We start from the raw sequence: 17,426 nt of genomic DNA, 5'->3' as shown, positions 1-17,426 counted from the left end.
ACCATAAACTGGTTCCCCTCTTCAGTGCCTGTCTGCCATGCCACCCTGCCTTGGAGCCAGCTGATTATGGATTGAAACTAATACAGACTATGAGCTAAATAAACCTCTTTTCCTTGAACTTTGAGTGTTGGGTATTTTGTCTCCACAATGAGAAAAAAAGGACAAATGGGACTGATCTTTTAAATTTGTATGCAAAACTTTGTTCATGTATAAATTTTTCTAAAGAAAGTCTGTATTTCAGCCTGTCCTTTAGAGCTACATTGTCCAAAGCTAGCCATATATGCCTATTTTGTACTTACTAGAAGTAAATAAAGTTTGGGCTGGGAATTTAGCTCAGGGGCACTGCACCTGCCTTGCAAGTGCAAGGTCCTGAGTTCAATCTCTGGTACCAAAAAAAAAAAAGAAAAGTAAAATTTAAAATATAGTTCGATTGCACTAGCTATATTTCCAGTTTTCAAAGCTGGTTTAGTAGCGTCTATACATTGGTCTTTTTTTTTTTTTTTTTTTTCAGTACTAGGAATCAAACTCAGGACCTTGTACTTGTGAGGCAGGCATTGCACCACTGAGCTAAATCCCCAGCCCAGGTAACTTCTATATATTGGACAACACAAGTAAAGAACATTCCCATTCCTTTGGACAGTTTGGCTTCGTAGTATTTCCATACAGAAAGCTCCATCCACATGGGGCTGCAGCCAACAAGCCTGAAGCTGGGCCTTATGTGAAGGTACCCATCATGAGTACCCATCACGCAGGTGTGGGCTCTGCCAAGCAGGGTCCAGGCTAACACAGGAAGCTACGGCTCCATGATGTGGGCATCCTAGAGGAGAATGTGGCACTATCCTCCTCCTCTGCCTCTTGATGCTGTGGTTGTGTATTTAGTATTTAGAGGACATTATTAGGGATGATGAATTCCAGTTATCACAAAGAAATGTCATGAACAAGTACTACCAGGACTGAAAACACGGAGTAGAAATCACCCACATGTCCATTTTTAATGAATATATTTCTCTAATGGAAAAATACTTTGAGGAACAGCTGCTGAGCAGATCCTGGGATTCAACATGACAGCTTTCAGGACTACGTTCAGCAGCAGAAAGGTGAAGTGGCTGCTGGACTATGGAGCAGAAAAGGAAGCCTGGGGCTGGATTTAAGCAGTGGCTTAGTGGTGACACTGTAGTACAAATTGTCTACTATGCCAGGTTCCCAGAACAATATGCAGCACTAGGTCCCACCATCAGGCAACGAATCCAATCATCCTGATATCATCAGCTCAAGAGGCTCAGAGAAACTTCAGCTGATGACAACAGAAGAGTACGTCTTGGAAAAACTGACTGTGTTGGTTTTTTGTTTTTTTTTTTGGTGGGGGAAATTGAGACAGCTTCCCACTATATAGTTTAGGCTGGCCTTGAACCCACTATGTAGTCCAAGCTGGCCTCAAACTCACAGTGATCCTCTTGCCTCAGCCTCTTGAGTGCTGGAACTACAAGTGTGCACCACCTTGCCCGGCTTTCCTGTTAAGTACTGATGGGTGGAAAACTACTTGACCTTCTGGACCTGTGTCTCCTGAAACATCTTCCTGTATTCAGTAACCTTAATGCTTCTCCTGGGTGGATGCCTCTCTCGGGTGCTCCTGGATCACATGCCTCTGCAGCAAGCCCCTACTAGCCATTCCTATGGGGCCGACTAGCGTGCATGTTGGTGTGTCACCAGCCTTCTGTCCCAGCAGGCTTTGCATGAGCCCTTTTGTGTATTCACAGCTCTTTCCAACATGGGTCAGCATTTCAGTGCTTCAGCCTCAGTGGGGTTTTCTTAGAGAGTGAGTCCAAGGAGTCCCTCTTTTGAGCCAGCCCACAGGCCCGAGATCTCAGAATCTCCAAGAACCCTTGTCCTGGCTGGAGGGAGCAACTGAGAGAGATGCCCTTTACCATTGGAAACTACTACCACTGCACATCTGCAGTCCTGATAACACTATATCTTATCCTGATGTAGTCTCCTTGTTTCTAGAAGTCTCTTTTAAACATTTTCAAGTAAGTATTTTTATAGGTGAATACTGACTACCCTAGTGGATATGGTCTTGGAACTTCCGTGATCACCCATATAAAGATCAAAGTATTTTTATGCTGTGTGCTTCTTAGTTGTCAGGGCTGTGAAGGCAAAAGTGCTTTCTACATTGGTGTACCTGCAGTACTGGCACAGGGAGTGAACGGATGCATGTGCTGAAAATAGACTAATACTGTACTGCTATCATAGTAGACTAAAACTGTCCTGCTAGCATAGCATGTTAGGTGTGTTTCTTCATGTTTGCTCAAAATCCTCTCTGTGTAAGCCCCTTTGTTAGGCTTCTGGTGGGGGAGGTAGACTGCAATTTCTTCTTCCTGTCTAAACCTCTCCTGCCAAGGATGTGTCCCGTCCAGCTCAGCATGAATGGACACAGTGTACACTCTACTGGTCATCTGTCAGCTCTGACTTAGTACAGTATTGGTAGACAATAACTGACCTCCAAATACAAACGTTACATTTGTGGAAAGAAGGAAAAAAAAGTTTAATTCTCAGTGTGTAGTTTCACTTGTATAGTAAAAACAAGAATCTGTACTACTTTTCACTTCACTTGGCTATTGTGGTTTTATTTTTGCTTTTTTGAGACAGGGTCTCACTCTGCAGTTCAGACTGGTCTTGAACTCACTATGTAGCCCAGGTTGGCCTCAAGCTCAATGGCAATCTTCCTGCCTCAGCCTCCTAAGTGCGAGAATTACAAGTGTGTGCCACTATGCCCAGCGTAGCTATTCTGGTTTTAAAGGATAAGCTACAGCTATGTGTTTTTCCATACTAATGTATTGCTCGCTTTTGTACCATGAGTAAAATCTGAGGGTTTTTTTTGTTTTTGTTTTTGTTTTTGTTTTTGTGGGTTTTTTTTTGTACCAGGGTTGAACTCAGGACCTTGTACTTGTGTGAGGCAGGTACAGTGCCACTGAGCTAAATTGCCGGCCCAATCTTAGATGTTTTGCAAGAAAAACAAACAAAACAAAACAACCCCCAAAAGGTCTCTATACAAAATGAGTTAAGCAAGCTGGCATAGTGGTACATACCTGTCATCCCGGCACTTGGGAGGTTCCATAGTGAGTTCAAGGCCAGCCTATACTACAAAGTGAGACCCTGTCTCAAAAAAACAAAACAAAGTTGCTAAATTGCCCAGGCTGGACTTAAACTTGTGATTCTCCCGCTTCAGCTTCCCAGAGTGCAGGAATTATAAATATGTATCACTGCTCCTTGGAGATACATACATCTGTAAGACTTTTTTGTTTTGTTTTTCTATGGTTGTATTAGTTACTTTTCTCATTGCTGAGACAAAATACCAAACACTCAGAGTTAAAACTGGAAAGGTTTATTGTAGCTCACAGTTTGTAGAAGTTTTAGTCCCTAGTTGGCTGGCTCTGAGGCAGGGTGACATGGCAGAGGATCATTGCAAAGAAGAAAGAGCCCACGGCGTGGCAGGGCAGGTGGAAGGCAGCAAAGAACAGCAGTAGCTGTTATAGAGGGGTAGATGTTTTCTTATGAGTGCTTAAAGCTTCTGGAATAACGATCAAAGAACAATATCTTGGGTTGGTGTCTCAGACTTTTGGACGGCCAGAAACGCCTGAACTAGCTTCTGTTCTTTCCTGCCTCTCAAAACCAATCTTTGCTGATCCTAGAACCCAGGGTCCAAGATTTCACATTCTTCCTTCAGAGCTATGTCACATATAACCTAACTGGGCTGTGGACTGTTGTCAAATAAACACTGCACATTTTCCCCAGAAAATCTCATTGTCAAAAGAGAATGAGTCTCCCTAGAGCTGCACCCAGGAGAAAAAAAGAACCATTTCCTCACATGCAAATAGTGAGAAAGCAGGAAGAGATGGGTATGGTGGCCCATGCCTGTAATCCCAGTACTCTGAGAGCCTGAGGCAGGAGAATCACAAGTTCAAGCCCACCCTGGATGACTTAGACCTTGTCTCAAATTTGTGGGAGGGGGATGTAGCTCAGTTCAAAGACCCTGGCTTCAATCTCCAGCACTGAAAGGGGGAAGGGAGAGCAGGGGATATAAAGAAAGAGAGAGGAGGGGAGGGAGTGAGGGAGAGGAGAGAGAAAGAGAGAGAGAGAGAGAGACAGACAGACAGACAGACAGACAGAATATCTTGGTGATATAACTGTTCAGCAGTTATTTCTCATGGTCTCCCAGAGATTGAAGAGTCCTGTAAAAGCTCAGGAAGAACCTAGGTGTTTATGGAGAACTATTTCTTTGCACTGTTTATTTTTTTTAACTTTGCAATCACACTTTAATTTCCTTCTAAAGTCAGTCTATAGAAGCACGTATTTTAGTCATATAAGCTTAAATTGTAATAAATGTAATTATCTTTATTCTTTTTTTTTTTTGTACCAGGGATCAAACTCAGGAACTTGCGCTTGCAAAGCAGATGCACCTTTATTCTTTTGCTTCTCTATCTCAGTTGCAAAAATTTCTTTTAGTTTCTGGCATAAAGGCCAGCATTGATTTCAGCACTGATTTTTATCAAAATATTTTCTGATTCTGAAAACCACTGTTCCAAAAAAGGCCAGTTGTCCAAGAAGCCAATAAATCCATTTTGTATGTGATCTCTTAAGTTGTGGTACCCATGCTTATTTTGGTTTTCAACGGCACCATATTTACCAGTATCTTTATGAGCCATTTCATGTGAAAATTCTTCAGCTATGACATCATTCATTTGACTCAGCAAGAAAGTATCTAAAATATCTAGTAATAGGTCAAAATCAAATGCAGAGAAGGGAAGAGGTCCTTCTTCTGAAGCCATAGGATCCACAGCCAATGTGGATATTTGTGTTTTCTTTGCCTTTATTTCTATGAGGTTTCTGTTGTCTCCGGTGAGAGCTTTCTCTAAAAGCTGTGCTTGGTTTAATGTCATTGGAAAGCCATCAAGGATCCACCCTTGATTCATAGGCATCTCGTTAATAGCATTTACTCTGATGGTAACTTATAAGTGTCTGGAATGCTCTTTTCTTTCTTCAGCAATTATTGTGATTTTGCACCAAGCTGAGCACGTAGAGTGAGTTTAGAGAAATGATCATTTTCACTGGTTTGACTTCTTCAGCTTTTGGTGCTCTATTAGCATGTGTACTAGAGGTAGTTTCACCTTCTGTTGCTGGTAATGGTTTTCCTGAAACCAGAGCATCTGAAGACACATTGTGTGAGTCCTGGCTTTCTTTACTGTCCTCCTGCAGATCTGATGGAACCTCTCCACCTTTTCTGAATTGGTAGGTCCTCACTGACTTTTTCATTGTTATAAAATGCTTGAATAGCTATTGGACAAGAGCACTCATACAGGGCCAAGGGATTTAGCTCAGTGGTGCTGCCACCTGCCTTGCAAGCACCAGGTCCCAAGTTCAATCCCTGATACCACCAAAAAAAAAAAAAAAAAAAAAAAAGTGCCTTACAAAGTACCTGAATAGGAAATTCTCTTTTTTAGAGTCTTTAAAGTGATAGTTTTCCTCCTAAATGTTTTCCCCAGTAAGCATCCTTCAATAGCAAATGAAGGCAGTTCAGGTTCTGTTGGCTCACCTTGAGGAGGAAGAGATTTTTCAAGGAGTCTGTGGCACACATGGCCCAGTATGAAAACGCAGGAGGGTGGTAAACTATCCGTCATTTCTTCTGGTACAGCTTGCTCTCCAGCCATGTTCTTACATTCTTCAAGTCTCTTTTATCCAGTTCTCTAAGCTGTTCTTCAGAGGGATTAGCAGGCATATGCTTAATAGAGTTTTGTTCATATATGGGCTTTCCATGAAAAAACAATCCCTTCCAATCATGCATCATCTTTTATTTTCATTAAGTTTATTGGTACTTTTTAGTTATACAGTATAGTTACATTTATCATTGGGATCATGTACCTTTACATGATGTGTCTTTGTTCTTTTTTCCCCCATTCCCTTGCCTTCCCTTCACCCCTCCACCCTTCCCTATTTATAAAGATTTTTTTCCCATTTTTTCCTTTTCTCATATTTTTCTTTTCCCTTCTTTCCTTTCCCCTACTCCTTTGGAATTTTTCTTCCTATTTTGCCTAATCAATTACACAATTTGAACCTTATTTACACTTTAGTTTTTCACACCAGAGAAACGATTCGGTATTTACACATGTGTGTCCTATTTATTTCACTTAAGAGTATGGCCTCAATGTGCATCCAAATGTCTCTAGTTTCACATTCTTTATGGCTGAGTAGTACTCTATTTTATAGAAAAAACACATCTTCTTTATCCAGTCTCCAGTTGATGGGCCCTTGGGCTGTTTCAAAGTTTTAGCTATTACAAACTGTGCCGCTATAAACATGGGTGAGCATATATCACTGTAGTGTGATTCTTTTAATTCTTTTGGAAAGATACCCAGCAGAGGGATAGCTGGGTTAAACAGGACTTCTAATCCTAGTTTTTTGAGGAATCTCCATATTGATTTCCACAGTGGTTGCACCAGTCTGCACTCCCACCAACAATGGAGAAGGGTTCCTTTCTCCACACAGCCCTGCCAGCATTTGTTATCGGTTGATTTCTTGATAGCAGCCATTCTTTCTGGGGTGAGGTGGAATCTCAGTGTTCTTTTCATCTGCATTTCTCAAATGACCAGTGATGTTGAAATTTTTTAATATATTTATTTGCTGCTTTTACTTGTTTGCCTGAGAAGTGTCCATTCATTTCACATGCCCATTTTTTAGTCAGGTCTTTATATTTGGGGGGGGGTCTCATTTTTAAAAATTCTTTATATATTCTAGATAGCAGACCTTTGTCTGAGGAGAAGCTGGTAAAAGTGTTTTCCCACATTGTAGGTTGTCTCTTAGCTCTGTTGGTGGTTTCTCTTGTAGTTTAGAAGCTTTTTTTGTTTTGTTTTTGTTTTTGTTTTGTTTTTTTGAGACAGGATCTCACGATGTAGTTCAGACTGTTCTGGAACTCACTGTGTAGCCCATGCTGGTCTCAAACTCACAGCGATCCTCCTGCCTCAGCCTCCCAAGTGCTGGGATTACAGGCATGCACCACCACACTCTGCCAGAAGCTTTTTAATAAGATGAGATTCCAGTCTTTGATTCTTTGTGCTAGTACCCATGCTAATGAGGATTTGTTCAAAAAAGTATTTTCCTATGCCAATGTCTTTGAGAGTTCTACCTAATTTATCCTCTAGCAAGTTTAGTGTTTCTGTTTTAATATTTAGATCTTTAATCCACTTCAATTTTTGTTTAGTGCATAATGAAAGATAGGGGTCTAGTTTTAATCTTTGGCTGGTTGAAATCCAGTTTTTCCAATACCATTTATTGAAGAGGCTATCCTTCCTCCAGTGAGGATGGTTGGCTCATTTGTTAAAGTGAGGTAGCTGAGTATGTCTGGGCTGTTTCTGTATCTTCCAGTCTATGCCACTGATCCTCAGGTCTGTTTCTTTGCCAGTACCATATTGTTTTTATCACAGTGGCTTTGTAGTATAGTTTCAAGTTGGGGATTGTGATACCCCCTGTCATGTCTCTGTTGCCTAGAATTGCTTTGGCTATTCTAGGTCTCTTCTGGTTCCAAATGAATTTTTGAACTGTTTTATCTAGTTCTGTGAAGTATACTGTTGGGATTTCTATCAGTATTGCATTGAATCTGTATAGCAGTTTTGGAAATATGGTCATTTTCATTATGTTGGTTCTTCCTACCCAGGAGCAAGGATGTCTTTCCATTTTCTTGTATCCTCTTTGATCTCTTTTATCAGTGCTGTAGTTTCCAGTGCAGGGGTCTTTTGCTTCCTTTGTTAGATTGACTCCTACATATTTCATTTTTTTGGATGCTATCATGAAAGGAATTGTTTCCCTAATTTCTCTCTTAGTAAGTCTATTTGTGTACAAGAAGGCTATTGATTTTTGAGTGTTGACCTTATATCCAGCTGCTCTACTGAATCTGTCATTTAAGTCTAGAAGTCTTTTGGCAGAGTCTTTTTGGGTCTTCTGTGTAGAGTATCTTATCATCAGCAAATAATAATAGTTTAACTTCTTCCTTTCCTTTTTTTTTTTTTTTTTTTTGGTACCGGCGATTGAACTCAGGACCTTCTATTTGTGAGGCAGGCGACAGAACCACTGAGCTAAATCCCTGGACCCTTCCTTTCCTATCTTTATTCCTTTTATTTCTTTCTCTTGTCTCATTGCTGTGGCTAATGTTTCCAGTCATGCATCATCTTAAGTAGAATCAGATTATTTGTCAACATTTGATAGCCTGCCATTTTAGTGGACAAATCTAGCATTTGATTCAAATTTTCTCCGCATATTTTATAATGCTTTCTATAATGAGCCTGAACTCTTTCCACAGCAGTCTGTTCATAAATTTCTCTCTCTGAGGATGCATTCTTCAAAATCAATCTTGGCTTGTTTTGCTAAAGCCATTTCTTGATCAAGAGCATCCTGGAAATCTTTAAGTCATCTTTCCTCATATGTTTTTCTCTGAAAATTCTGTTTTGCCATAAAACCTCCCTTTCATGCACACGTCATGAGCTGCACAGTAACCCCACGTTCCTGTTGGGACTGTCGCACGAGCCAGTGCATCAGCTGCTCCTCACAGTCAGCCTCCTCCTGTGCTTCGTGGGCATGAACTGGTCCATTAGTGACCTCCACCATCTTTTCTCCCTTTGCTCTCCTGGAAAAGCATCTTCTTCTAGGAGCTTCTGGATTTCTTTTTCTTAATGTCATCATCTGAGTAAGTGTTTAACAAGTCTATAGTTGTATGGTCTGCTGTATCTAAAGCAGTCTTGGATACACTCTTTTGCCTGGAGACCCTTTTTTATTAATGCTTCAAACTTCATAATCTCATCAGTGACTCCTGCCTCCTGTTGCTTTTTCATCATTTCTGGGGCCTAAAGTACTTTCACAGTATGATTTGATGCATATTTAGGAATCCGTATGATAGCTGCTTGGATTTTGGTCATTATTTCATTTTGTTGTCTTCTGTTTAAGCGTTGCTCTCAAATAGTCTCACTGTCCATGTTTTGAAATTTTAAGCTTGCCAGAGGCTGTGTGGCTGGTACTTGTACTCTGGTCCACTCACTTTTCTTCTTTTTCTGAAGAACAATGAACAATTGATGTAGGAGTTTTGATGCTATTCCATGCTTTTCTGTGATGATGCTTTGGACCATATTCTTATCAAACTTCACACCCAGAAGAAGTTCCATTGGCTCCAAGTAGGAAAGATTGTTAAGTCTGGCTATTGAAATCCTGCAGTCTGAAAATTCTAAATAATCTCCCTGAAGTTCAAATTTGTGCAGAACTTCTCCAATCAGACAGCCACTGGGAAATGCCTTTGCAAATGACTTGGGATCTGCTAATCACAGCGAATGCTGTCTTCAATTCTTCTGGCACCAGATCTTCATGGGATGGTGGGGGAGGGGAGGCAGAAGTCTTTTAGATCTTGCTAAATTGCTCAGGCTGGCCTCAAACTTGCTATCCTCCTGTCTCTCAGAATTCTGGCATAACAGGCATGTGCCACCACACTCAGCTGAGACTCCTTTTAAAGAAAACAATCTACACATCTTCTGTTTGTGGAAACTGGACCCATTGTTAGTCCTTTCCAGCTTTTCATAAGAAGTCATCATTGCAAGAAGCTAGCAAAGCTCAGAAAGTGGTTCAGCCCTGCTGATCTCAAGCAAGCCTATAAGATTGCTAGGCAATTTCCACAGTCTGACTGCTGGGAAAATATCCAATGGCAACAGGAGCATCTACAAATCCAGAGAGAGGCAAGCAATGGTACAGAGACTGGTGAGGAAGATGGAGGGGGCTGCAGATTGCAAGGCTGGGGGAGTCTGTTGCTGGGGATGAGCAGGAGCAAGCCAAAGACAGGCTGGGGTAGAGGGCAGCTCTGCCTGTTCAGCAGGTGAGTAGGGCCAGCATCTGCAAGGGTGCAGTAGAGACAGATCAGCCCTGGTTCAACCGAACGTAAAACATTCAGGGAAAGGTCTTCCCGGTGACTTCAAAAAGTTCTGCCTGTGTCGTGGTACATGCTATAATCCCAGCACTGTGGGAGGCTGAGGGAGGAGATTGCAAGTTAGAGCCCAGCTTGAGTAGTATAGTGATTTAGTGAGACCCTGTCTCAAAAAAAAAAGAAGGCTGAGGACACCAGGAATATAGCTCAGTGGCATAGCATCTGCCTGGTGAGCACAAGTTCCTGAGTTTGATTCCTGGTACCAAAAAAAATAAAATGAAAAAAAAAAAAAAAAAAAGGGCTGGGCATGCGGGTGAGTGCCTATAACCTGAGGATCTTTGCAAGTTCAAGGCCAGCCTGAACTATACACAAGACCCTGTCTCAACAAACAAACAATCAAACAAATAAAAATAAATACATTTTAAGAATGAAGGGAGCAGGCTGGGAATGTAGCTCAGCATAAAGACCTAGTTTAGGGGCCAGGGATTTAGCTCAGTGGTGCTGCTGCCTGCCTTGCAAGCACAAGGACCCAAGTTTGATCCTGGCACAAAAAATAAAAAAGACCTACGTTTAACCCCAAGTATAATAATAATAGTAATGGCTCTTAATCTTTTTAGTAACCCAGACCCTTTGCCAATCTAGTGAATGCCAATCATATATGTCTTCTCAGAAAGTTTGTTTTTGTTTTGCTTTGTTTTTTCAGTACTGGAGATTGAACCCAGTACCTTACACATGGTAGGCAAGTGCTCTACCCTTGAGCTACATCTCCAGGAGAGAGCTGTTTATAAGCCCATAAAACTATGTTGGAATACAAAGGCAACAAATTATACTACAATACAACTATTAAAATGTTTTTAAAATTTGCATTACAACTGTGTAATTTATTCATTTTTAGTTTTTTGAGACAGGATCTCACTATATAGTTCAATCTGGTCTTGAACTTACTATGTAGCCCAGAATGGCCTCATCCTCCTGCCTCAGCCTCCCAAATACTGGGATGACCAGCATGCACCACCATGCCTGGCTCAATAATAGTGTAATTTATGTATTTCTTCATGAACACATAACATCACAAGATATAACAGTAAGTCTAGTAATTACCATAATTTTGAAGAAGTGATAAGCGTCTTCGTCTGTTTTCTGTGACTGTAGCCAAAATCTTGAGACTGGGTAAATTTTTTTTTTTTTTTTTTGGTGATGGAGGTACTGGTGTTTCACCTCAGGGCTTTTGCACTGAGCTACATCTCCAGCCCTTCTTTTAATTTTTAATTTTGAGACAGGGTCTCGCTATGTCACTAAGTTACCAATGCTGGGCTCAAACTTTTGATCCTTCTATCTCAGTCCGTGAGTGCTGGGATCACAGGTGTGCACCACCACACCTGGCTGAGACTGGGTAATTTATAAAGAAGAGAAGTTTATTTGGTTCCAGGTTCTAGAAGCTGGGAAATCTGGTGAGGGTTTTCTCTCTATGCCATAACATGGTGGAGGGCCAGACAGAGCAAACCTGCCAGAGAAGTGACTTTTATAATAGAACCACTCTTATGACAATCTGCTAGCCAGTGAAGATTTCATCCTCTCACAAGGGCTTTGCCTTGCCTTCCAAAGGTCCCACCTCTTAATAGTGCTGTATCAGGAACCAAGTTTCCACCACATGAGCTTTGGGGTCACGTTCATTTTATAAGCCTAGAGCAGCAATAGTACTGTAATATAAAAATATCTGATTTTTTTTTTTTTGGTACCAGGGATCAAACTCAGGACCTTGCTGTGAGGTAGGCAGTGATACCACTGAGCTAAATCCCTAGCCTAATAATATCTGAGTTTTATTGGTGACAAATTAAGATCAATACTACTATTGTTTATTGCTTATCTTTTTAAAGGAAGTACTTTCAATTAGAATTATGAAAATCAGAGTGTAATCTTTTTCTTCAAATAACCACTAGACAGGTCTGATTGTGCATGCCTGAAAACTCAGCACCCTGGGAGGCTGAGGCAAGAGGATCACTCGCCAGATGTAGTGGTGCATGCCTGTAATCCTAGCATTTGGGAAGTTGAGGAAAGAGGATTGCTGTGAATTCAAGGCCAGTTTGAAGTACATAGTAACAACAACAACAAAAAGAGGATCACAAGATTAAACTCTTCCTGGGCAATTTAACGATTTAATTTAGACGTACCTTGTCTCAAAAAAAAATCTTTTTTTTTGGTACCGGAGATCGAACTCAGGTCTTTGTGTTTGTGAGACAGGCGGCAGAATCACTGAGCTAAATCCCCGGCCCACCTTGTCTCAAAATTTAAAAAAAAAATTTTTTAAAGCAGGGGTGGGAAAGCACTGGGGATGTAGTTCAGTGCAAGGCCTTGTGTTCAGTCTCTAGAGACAAAACAAACAAAAACCTCTGGTATTCTATCCCCCAACCCTTAGGGATGTGTGGGATACGAGTAGGTGACTAGAAACCCTTCCTAGCAGCAGGGTACAGAATGAATTGGAGAACTAGGCTGAAGTCCTCAGTTGATGAAGACATCATTTCCTGGGGATCTGGATCTAAGAGGGAACTCAGTAGAGCCAGCAGAGAAGTGCTGCTGCCTCCTACCATCCCCAAACCTTGCAGAGGCAGCTGTCTTGTGCTGGGCTCTACAGTATTGTGCTGCTGGGTCACTTGATGGGGGAAAGAATCTGTCAACCAGCCCCAAAAGAGAATGATGAAGCACCGGGTAGGACGGTAGTTAAGGGACCAAGAGTCTAATGGATTTGAGTTCCAGTCTCCTTTCTGCAATTTAGAAATTGTACAACCATGGGCAAGTTAATCTTTCAGGGTCTTCATATGCAAAATAATACCTGCTGCAATCACAGGACCATGGTGAGTTAAAGTGATGTAACTCATGGAACACATGTGGTGCCTATAGATAAGGGCTGGATAAATAAAGTAGTATATGGTGTGGACTGAATGACTCTGCCTCCTTGCAAGAGGAGAATCTACTCTTTTCCTGCATTTTATTCCTCCTGGTTCTTCCACCTCAGGTTGAATATAGGAGAGGATTAAATGCCCCTTCCCATCCTCTGGGAAGGAGGCCATGTTCCTGGTCATCTTCAGTCTCTGGTTTTGTTTTTTTTTTTTTTTTTTTTTTTTTTGAGACAGGTTCTCACTATGTAGTTCAGGCTGGCCTTAAATTCACTCAGTAGCCTGGACTAGCCTGCCTCAGCCTCCTGATTGCTGGAATGACTCTGGTTTTCTAAATAGTACAAAGGCTTACAATTCATTCAACTTTCCCTTTCCTTGGTACTGGGGATTGAGCCCAGGGATCTTCATACTGAACTGTATTCCCAGCCCTTTAATTTTTGAGACAGGGTCTTGCTAACTTTCCTAGGCTGGCCTCGAATTTAAGGTTTTCCTGTCCCAGTCTCCCGAACAGCAGGGTCAACTTCTTTCTGTTTCCTAAAGTTTTCATTTCTTGAATACCTGTAGCCCGAAAGAGAATCTGAACAATCGGTGTGGCAGTAGCTTTTGTAGTGAAACCTGGTATTTTGTAATCAGGACTCATATTAAAACCCTAGGGCAAGAAGACTCTTTATATTGGAAACTTCTCAACCGGGAACCAGACTGTTTTAAATTTGGTCAGACTGGCGCTGGAAAGTGAAACCGACTATTCAATGATTTCCAATCTCCAAATGCAATATTTCCAATCTCCAAATGCATTTATATTCATTGGTTAAAATAATGGGGCAAAATAACTTTCCTGCCGACGAGGATGGGATTCGAACCCACGCGTGCAGAGCACAATGGATTAGCAGTCCATCGCCTTAACCACTCGGCCACCTCGTCCTTCGACTGTTCTTCTTCCTGGTAGCTATAGGGAGTGACACTACAGGGATGTGACGCACTATTACGGAAATCGCCATTTTGTACGGAAGCCTACTTAAAATCACTATAGGAGATAATTGAAAGAAGATGGCCGCTCCCGTGATGTGAGGAAGTCTACAGTGAGGAGAGTTGAAGAAAATTCAAAAGAAAATGAAATCAACTTGAAGAAAACAGGCTAACAAAGAAGTTTAAAGCAAGGATTTTAGAGGCGGGTTCGGCGTGACGTAAGGGGCGGGGCCTCACGTAGCAGGGTCTTGCGCATGCGCCCCAGCTGGGCGGTTAGATTTGAATACTTCTGTGAGGCTGACTGGGTGTGGAGAGGTGACGTTTTTTTCGAGGAGTGCGCAGTCCCCAAACAATTCGAGCTGGTGGACTGCAGCAGGTAAGGAGCGGAGTCTTCCATTCTGGTCTACTGGGCAGGCCTGGGTTTTGTCTGAATCCACAGAAGGCCCTGCGGTGGGAGCTGGGGGACGCTCCTTCAGCCTGGCGGCCTCCGAAAGCGCCAGGCCCAAGGTGGCTGCCGCGGCCGCTGGGCTTCCGTCCTCTCCTCAGCTCGTGCCTTGCCGTCCCTTTCCCCGCTTGTCTCCGCCCGCCCTGGGCCCTCGGTCTCCCCACCGCTCCATCTTCTGTCAAGGCTCCCGGTCCCCGGGCGTTTGTGTTTTCGACGTGAGTTTTTCTTGTCTGTGAAGGAAGTGACAGCGGTGAGTGATGTTTAAATTCTCGTTCGGCATGGTTTATTTACAGTGTAGGGTCTGAGGGCGCTTTTTGGTTGTTTGCAAGTACATTAAAAAGTCAACATTAATGTGCCACAAAGTAATTTTTAAAAATCTTCCAGTAGTCATTATTCAGATCAGGTTAAAACCTCTTTTCTTGCTGTTTATGTAAATACTAGACTTTGGAAAGAAAACTGATTGCTGATTGGATTTTAAAGATAGGTTTATTAGGTGTTAACAGAGGAACGCTGTCGGGTGAAGAACAAAGCAGAGGCTTATTCTAGATATTAAAATTGAAGTCAGTTTCACTTTAGTGGAATTGGATCAGTCGGATTCCTCAGTTGTCTTATACTTCGGGTTCGGAGCGGATCGTTCTGAGTCTCCCCCATAGAGGTGTTTTCAGTCCAGAAAAGGAAATGGTTAATATATGCAAATAATTGAAATATATGATAGGATGAATGGTAACACAGAGAAGAGAGAGCTGGTTTGATGCTTTTGGCCACGGAGAATAAAGTAAGGCTTCGTGGAGAAGATCACATCTGAGGTGGAACGCGGAGTCAATATATTGTAGGATTTGGAAATTAAAGGTTATGTTCAAAGCAGTATAATTCTTCTTGACTAAATGAATAGCTGGAAATGTTTGCAAGATGACAAATACCTGTAAATTGAGTAAAAGTGTTTAAAATGATATATTAATTATGTATTTGATGCTAAACAAGAAACTAGAAGGTGCTAAGATAATGTTAGTAGGATAGTGGTCTCCAATAGAACTTTCTATAATGGTGATATTTTCTATCTGTATTGTCCAACAGTGTCATTTAGCCACATGTGACTGTTGAGTACCTGCGTGTGGACTATTTTGACAAAAGAATTGAATTTTAAATTTTATTTCCTTTTATTAATTTAAAGGTAAATGCTTTATTGGACAGCACAAGCCTGGAGTTTGTATCAGGGATACTGTGCAAAAATATCTGCTCTATATTGGGCCAGAGATTTAGCTTTGTGTCGCTGCACCTGTCTTGCAAGTGCAAGGTCCTGAGTTCAATCTCTGGTACCAAAAAAAAAAAAAAAAGAAGAAGAAGAAGAAAATTTGCATTATAGATATCGGTAGTGTGAATTCAGGACAAAGAAAAAGATGGTAAATATTTCAGGCTTTGAGGATATATAGTCAGTGGCATATTGTCACATATTTATTCTGTTCTGGTTTGCTTTGTTTTCTACAACTCATTAAAAATGTAAAAACTGTTCTTAGCTCAGGGATGATTTGGCCCAGTGTAGTTTGAAGACCTCTGGGTTGGTTGATTGGTTGGTTGATTGATTGATTGAGACAGGGTCTTGCTTTGTAGTTCAGGCTGGTCTTGAACTCACAGTGTAGCCCAGGCTGGCCTCAAACTCTCGGAGATCCTCCTGCCTCAGCCTCTGGGAATACAGGTGTGCACTATCACACCTGATCCTCTGGGTTATTTAGACTAGTGGTTCCCAAACTTTCTTGGCTCAGGAGGCAACATTAGGCCAAAAATAAGGCCTAACAGTTCCATTTATTAAGTAGCCCCAAATAACTTAAAGAGTATTTATGTCCTAACAATTTAGTAGCCATTTTTTTTAAAGCATTAATTAATTGAAGGAAAAGACTCTTTTTACTGTTTTTCTTTTTGGCACCAGGGATCGAACTTGGGACCTTGTGCTTGCAAGGCAGGCAGTTTAACCACTGAGCTAAATCCCTGACCCTACCTTTTTCTTAAATAATCCTCGTTAATAATTAGATATGTATTAACTCTTGGACACTGCACAGCTTTTCAAAACTTGGAATCACACTGTACAATGCCACTTCCTGAATTACTTTGATAAGAAGTGCTTGCTTTTATTCACACTGTCAATGATTTAATTCTACAATGTTATTAAGAATAATATGTGAGCCAGGTGTGGTAGCGCACACCTGTAATCCCAGCACTCAGGAGGCAGAGGCAGGAGGATCACTGTGAGTTCGAGATCAGCCTGGGCTACATAGTGAGTTCCAGGTCAGTCTCATCTACAGTGAGACCCTGTCTCAAAAAAAAAGAATAATATGTGAGCAGTAGTTCATGTACTTTTTGACAGATGTCAAGAATGGCTGTGTGTGGGGCTAGGGATTTAGCTCAGTGGTGCTGCCACTTGTCTTGCAAGCACAAGGTCCTGAGTTCAGTCCCCAGTAGCCCCCTCAAAGAAAAAAGAATGGCTGTATGTGGGGGACAGTGGCACACACTTATAATCCCATCTACTCTGGAAGTGGGAGTCAAGAGGATTGCAAATTCAGGGACAGCCTGGGAAAGTTCATGAGATCTTGTTTCAAAATGAAAACTGAGGTTATAACTTGGTGTTAGAATGCTTCTGGGTTCAAGCAGGATTGAGGGTGGGAGAGAAGAATGGCTGTGTTTCTCAAAAATTTTAAATATCCAAACATCTCTATATGTATGCTGCAGCACTCCTATATGCTAGATGCACAGTTTTGGAATCGATTAATAATTAATATGGCAGGAATTAAGAATTCAGCCATGACAGCTTTATAAATGAAGTTTAACATATTAGTCTGGGGTTTCCTATTTCTGTTGAAGATGACACTTAGTTATGTAGTAAATAAAATATTAAGAAAGTGTAAATTAATCTTTGAATTTCATCAGTTAATTACTTAAATGCTAATTGGTCTGTAGGCAGGACTAGAATGATGCAGTTGTTTCAAACAGCCTTGTTTTGGTGACCTTTTTCTAATAGCAATTTTTTTTCTCCTATGGATTTTGAATATGTTGATTGAGTTTGAAGGTATTTTCTTTTTTGGTACCGGGGATCAAACTCGGGTCCTCATGCTTGTGAGGCAGGCGCCAGAACCACTGAGCTAAGTCCCAGGCCCTTGTTTTTTTTTTTTTTTTTTTTTTT

At 41.4% G+C, this 17,426-nt stretch overlaps 1 protein-coding gene, 1 non-coding gene and 1 pseudogene across 3 annotated transcripts in view; 1 reads left to right on the top strand and 2 right to left on the bottom strand.

Moving 5' to 3' along the window:
• Positions 1–2,115: 2,115 nt before the first annotated feature.
• On the bottom strand, positions 2,116–14,206 carry LOC104862811 (annotated as a pseudogene).
• Positions 13,683–13,764, bottom strand: Trnas-gcu. The gene has a single exon. It is a non-coding gene; the product is annotated as a tRNA-Ser (tRNA).
• The window catches only part of Knl1 (kinetochore scaffold 1), a 74,999-nt gene continuing 71,463 nt past the window's right edge, over positions 13,891–17,426 (top strand). For both annotated transcript variants that reach the window (XM_010624686.3, XM_010624687.2), the window contains exon 1: positions 13,891–14,185. The gene's annotated coding sequence lies outside the window, so the exon portion shown is untranslated. The remainder of the gene's footprint in view (positions 14,186–17,426) is intronic.

Source organism: Fukomys damarensis, unplaced genomic scaffold (assembly GCF_012274545.1).
Source record: "Fukomys damarensis isolate Sample0158 unplaced genomic scaffold, DMR_v1.0_HiC HiC_scaffold_17, whole genome shotgun sequence".
NCBI classification, from domain to species: Eukaryota; Metazoa; Chordata; class Mammalia; order Rodentia; family Bathyergidae; genus Fukomys; species Fukomys damarensis.
The sequence above is the reverse complement of the archived record's forward strand: the minus strand, read 5'-3'. Positions and strand labels throughout refer to the sequence as shown.